This window comes from Ceratina calcarata, unplaced genomic scaffold (assembly GCF_001652005.2).
Source record: "Ceratina calcarata isolate Rehan_Ccalc_2016 unplaced genomic scaffold, ASM165200v1 scaffold88.2, whole genome shotgun sequence".
Taxonomy (NCBI): domain Eukaryota; kingdom Metazoa; phylum Arthropoda; class Insecta; order Hymenoptera; family Apidae; genus Ceratina; species Ceratina calcarata.
In genome coordinates, this window is record NW_017180156.1 from 396,169 (window position 1) to 402,173 (window position 6,005).

Below are 6,005 nucleotides of genomic sequence, written 5' to 3' on the forward strand. Positions count from 1 at the left end.
TAATTGCCTTCGCTTACAAATTGTCAAATACTTAGCTTTAAATAAACAGGAATATCATAATCAACTATAAACATAAAATCACTATGTATCTAATTTTCTTATTTATATAGTTGTATTAATTAATAGGAACTAACACGAAATAAAGAGAATAATATTGTGGTTGGTAATTATTCTTACAAAATTGACGCAACTCTAAAAAAAAAAAGAAAGACAGATTTTATAAATCAATATAACATCGCCACCGGGATCCCATTAAACACGATTCAAACTGATCAAGGACGAGCACACGTTTTTCGCGGGATTTACGAGATTCGATTGTTGGAACGCGCACCTCTAGTTTCTCAGTCGAATTGTATGAACACGGGTCTTCGCAAATTCCGCGAGCACGCGTAGTCCTTTGGATCGAAATAAATTGCAAATTAATTGAATATGATCGCGGTAGGAAATCCGGAGTACGGAGAACTGTGTTGCACGCACGAAGCACGTTTTCGGCCATCTTGTTCTATGTGAACGGCGCAGCTGCTGGCCAACCAACCCCCCACTCTGTTTCATCCCTTAACTTTTCGACTCTCCGTGTTGTCGACGCGTAACAAGAACTTCCAAACCGTCCTTTCTTACCAGGTATCTCGTACTCGAATCGCGATTATAAAAATGTTTCCCGAAGATTATCATATAACTTTACCTAACTACTACCTAGTTCCCGTGGTAAGAAAACGACAGTTGAATTTCTCCAATTGCATACCTTTGGTAACACTCTAGCATACTTTTTAATCTTGTTTGGCGTCGGGCAGAGTTTTGCACGGACTGGGCCGACGGGCCGTTTCACTCAGGGCCAACCGGGCTTTGCGTTATCGGAAAGCCCGGTTGGCTCTGAAAGGAAAGAAGCTCGGCCCGTGCAGAACTCTGGCGTCGGGAAGTCCGAAACGAATTCTAACGCAAACGACGAAAGTGCGACGCTGAGTCAGCGTCATTAATCAGCTGAATATGAATTTTAGCGGACGCGTCAAAATATTTTCGAAACTCTCTCGTTCGAACGTGCAAACGTGTTGTAACGCGAGCCTATCGCCATAACGAATTGAAATGCAGTGAAAACGACCCGAACGCTTACGGTTTACTTATACCTGAGCCGTAACCTCGTGCTCGGTGTTTAGCTCGTTAGACCATAAATCATGGCGATCGCAGGGTCAGCTGGCCTCGATCCTCTCTATTCGTTTTATCCCTCCAACTTCGTCATTTTCATTTCCTCAAAAATCGTCTATGAACCTATCGTTGATAATTATCCTCCACGGTAGCAAGCCAGCTCAAATATCGAACGAACATCGCTGGAACTGCAATGAGAATTATATTCTTATTAGTTAGTTGTTTAATACTCTTCCACAGACGGTACAAATTGCTGCTAGATAATTACCTTAATCAGTCTCGTTCGGATCGGTCGGTTCATCTGAATTATACGCGTTGCTTATAGGAGTCGACGTGATGATCGAGCTTCGCCATCTGACTTCTGTAAGCTGTCTATTGTAGAAATTATTGTAGAGTTCTTGTTGCTGTTGCTGCTGGGTACGATGATAATGCTCCAGATACGCTTGGTGGAATATTTGTTGATCTTGCACGCTGGGTGTCACCTGTCCGTAAACTGTCGCCTGCCCCGGATACATCATCGGTGTCATCGCTCTATGTTCCGTTCTCATCATGAGAACTCCGTTGATGGGAGATCCGTTCTGACTCATCGTGGCGGCGTTCTCCGAGTTCGATTCCAGTCCGTATCCGAGCTTACCATCCCTTTTTGCCTTCATTCTTCGATTTTGGAACCATATTTTGATTTGTCGTTCCGATAAACAAAGAACCTGCGATATTTCGACGCGCCGTTTACGGTTGAGATAGCGATTGAAATGAAACTCTTTCTCGAGTTCGAGGGTCTGGTAACGGGAGTATGTTTGCCGAGTTCGTTTCCGCCCGCTCTTGGTCGCCTGCCCTGAATAAACCAAATTTTAGATTATAGGATGCAAGTGTCTTTAAATGTATGTAAAATGGAATGGGTCAGGATATTTCACGCGTTAACACTGGTTATAATCGAAAACTATTATCCTCTTGGATCTCGTCTCGCGATTACAAGTAAGTTCACCGATGTGTATCTAATGCGCACTTATTACAGACTCTGCGTGTCGTTTCTATATTCGCATGTATTTATGTGTCGTCGCGAAACGGTTCCTCGCGATTGAAAAACCTAAGACTGTACGCGGGGCAAAGGGGGAGAGCAGGTACGACACTGCTAACGATATACCCTAGGTCCAGGGTTCGTATAATTTTTCCCTCGGCCGGAAAGTGGGGACGACGCGACCATGGTGGGGATTGGTACTTGATGGGTTCGCTTCGCAAAGGCGCGTGAGGGGAATAGTAGTGGGGATCGAGATACGGGCGAAAAAAAGGGGAAGCGAGCCGTACGGGAAAAATTATACGAACTCTGCCTAGGCCTTAGGCCAGGCATGGCCAACTCATTTCTCCCTACTCCAATAAGCTTTCCCCACTTCGTGCCATAGTCACAGTAACACAGCAGACCATAATGCGCTCACACTACTTAATTCATCCCCACTTAAGCTCCCGCTGAAGGTCGTGTCGCTTACGCGACACCTTTGGCCATGCTTGTCCTAGGCTCTAATGGACAAACCCTACAAGATGTAGAATCAGAAAAATAACATTTAACTTCTTTGTGCAATTGAATTATCGATCACTCTAGTAGGTAGAATTTTTTTTAAAAAAGATGCTAAATTATGAACCATTTGAACAAGAAGACTTCATCCACGGATAGTCCACCACTGGCTGTTCATCGATAACTTCACTTTCGTCCGAGCTATACTTTCCGTTGCTATTGTCATTTACGTAATTGTAGTTCGAGTGAACGCTGTACGTCGTAGAGTAATTAGGCACTGTCATCGGTGGCGTCAAGTTGTTGGCATGTTGGTGGCTGGGGTAATTCGAATAACTTTGCCAGTATCCATTCTGAATTTCCGAATGCTGATTTCGTTGCTGGGCGTTCGTAACGTAACCGGCAACGGGGGGCGAAGTATTATACGGTACAGTCTCTTTATTCGGTGGTGTCGTCGGTTTCTGGGCGCAAGTTGAATAATCCTCGTTAATTGCCTCCCTCCCGTGTCGAAGAAGAGACTCTAGGAGACTCGGAGGGTCTAAATCATCCTGATCATTCCTCTGGATGTAATCCGGGCTGTTATTCAATTGCTGATTCGCATTCTGATAGATATTGGCCTGATCCATAACCTGTTCGATTGGCCGATCGTCGATCGATGACGGACATGGCCAGTATTCCGATTCGTCGGTCGTGTGATGTGGAGGATTTGCCATGGTATGAGATTTCACGATACACACACCAATATTTTTTTAATGAATTAGTGCACTTAAAATTCACTAGAACCCACGAAAAAACGCGAGAAATTTCGTTGCACACGTTGACCGACACGCTGACAGGATGAAAGAGCTCTTTCCACTTGGACAGAGCATTTTACGCACAGAGGTTTTCGCTAGGCCGACTACCGATGGAATGAAACGGCTCCCTGACCCCGGTGACGATTCCGTCTACCATCCACTCTGTATAGTATAGAAGGTCCAACACGTGCCAAAAAGGGCACCCCGGCAAACTTTCTCTGGCTTTATGGGCATAGCGCATGGACACAAACGTACCGAAGCGGAGGTGGAGGGGGAGCAGTGTTCGAAAATTTACCTTCCTGGCCGTAGTAACTATAGAGGTTCTCGGTGCGTAGCGCCTCCCGTTGAATTTTTGGGGACATCGCACGGAGGGGGGTTCCTCTATCAGCTGCCCCTTTGATTCGGAGTTAAGGGCCACCCCCGACACACGTACCCGTTTCTTCGATCCGCGCCGCAATCCCCTCCTACTATTAACGCTATTCACACAAAACCCATATTGAGCTCCCCTGCGCCCGACCTCGCACAATAAGCCCCCTGCCATGTGCACCCTCTCTCTCCATACCCTGGTTGCACCCCGGCTGCCTACCGCCGGAGAGGAACCCCCTGACTTACTTTCATTTCGCGAGATGCAACGATAAACTGGCATAAATTGATAAGCGAGATTCAATTACGTCCTAGGAGGGTCGACAATTTCTTACAGATACGCGATCGGCTTCATTATCTTGCTCGCACCATGCGTGGAAAAAGAAATAGCTAATGAAAAGGAAGTTTCGATCACCGATGGAGTAAATGGAAGAACATCCCTCGGAAAGTAGCCGAGCCTACTGTCATAATTCTCCTGGTTTCTTCAAGGGCTTTCCTCGCCACCCTCTCTGCAGGGAGGAAAAGTGGGATTAATGAAAATACAGAAGGTGAACGGGAGCAGAAGAGACGCGCTAAATGCACGTGTATATAACAGGAAAGGGGGAGAGGGAGAGGGTTCAGAGAGAGGGGTTGATTAATCGTCGCCGGTCAGGCTTCTAGAAAGAGACGTCACTCGCAAGACTGGCTGCTTCTAGCTCTGCCGGTCGTTCTTTGTTTACCCCCATTGAGAAATATCTATTTTATTTTCCTTTTTCTAAAGTACAACAAAAATCTTTAAAATCCAATCGTCCACGAACTTCCTCCTTTATACTAATATTATTTTCACCACTTTTCCTTGTACACGTTCGCATCGTGCCGAGTTATTTACCGTTAATGTTTCGATGAAAATATCTGAATTAAACGAGAGCCTGTCTTCGCTAACGACTGGCTTAAGGGATCCGCTAAACAATTATCATCTCGGCGAAGATAATAGACGGCTTTGCGGACAAACTATAAATAGTGAGCGAGGTAACCCCGAAAAAACGTGATTGATGATTCGTTCGACGCGGTGACCGAACCTACGGGGACCGGCTGATCAGGATGGACACGCGTCTGCCTAAACACAACCGAGTTTCCCGTGCGTAAGCGTTCGTGTATACACGCACACGAGCACGTAAACGATGCTGGGAGAACAGACTCGCGTGTGTAACGGAGGAACCGGCCACGGCGATAATAAATAATAATCCGCAAAAGGGCGATACTTGTGGGAAGGGACTAGGGGTCTACGGAACCGTAAATGATTTCACCTACTGACTTCATTTCCCCGCGAGAAATTCTAGTGCAAACTTCAACGAAATTGAACTGATTCGTGTTTCTTCAAATGAATTACGAACAAAATCAAGTTTAGTAAATAAATTATGAACTTTGAGGGCCTTATGATAGACAACTTATACAATTATAAGATAGTGAAACCTAAATGTTACCCAGTTTTGCATAGCTTACAATCCAAAGAAAATCGAAATGTCTATACTAGACTGGTACCGAGCAACGAGTACACGAAGAGAATCTGAGGAGCGTGGAACAGATTCTCCAGGTAAAAAAACAAGGTACGGTTAGAAGGGAAAATTTTATTGCTCAATTGTCGTCGGATACTTTAAGTGCCGTGCAAATTCTACCTGAGTCGGACAATCCTGGGCCCGAAAATTCTGAATTGGAAAATCCTTGATTGAGAAAGCTGGCAATAATTCTGTTTATGGTGTTTCTATTTTCGTTCGTGCAGGTATAAAAATGAAAATACTTTCGCGTCACGAGGACCGAGATTCTTTACTACGTGGTAGGGATAACGCGCAGGAAGGCGCGTGTCTTCGAAGTCGTTGCTCGGTTGTTAAGGGACGCTCACGTCTGCCGCTATTTATGAAGGGGACTCATAAAATATAAAGACGGCGCACTTTGGCTGCAATACGTCATCTCAGGTGTCGTTCAGGTAGTTTGCTTAATGCCCCGTTGTAAATAAGAACTTGCCTTCCTTTTTTTCGGTCCTCTTTTCCCTTCCACCTTTCTTTCCTTTGTTCAAGGTAGCTTGACCATGAACAGAGACATCGTTGAAGTCTATGTACAGCTACTACAGCTAGTAACAACAAAATTGAGCCAGGTACGTGCATGTGTTAGTTTCCCCTAGGGGGACAAAATTCAAAACAAGTAATAAGTACACATCTTATTTGCTC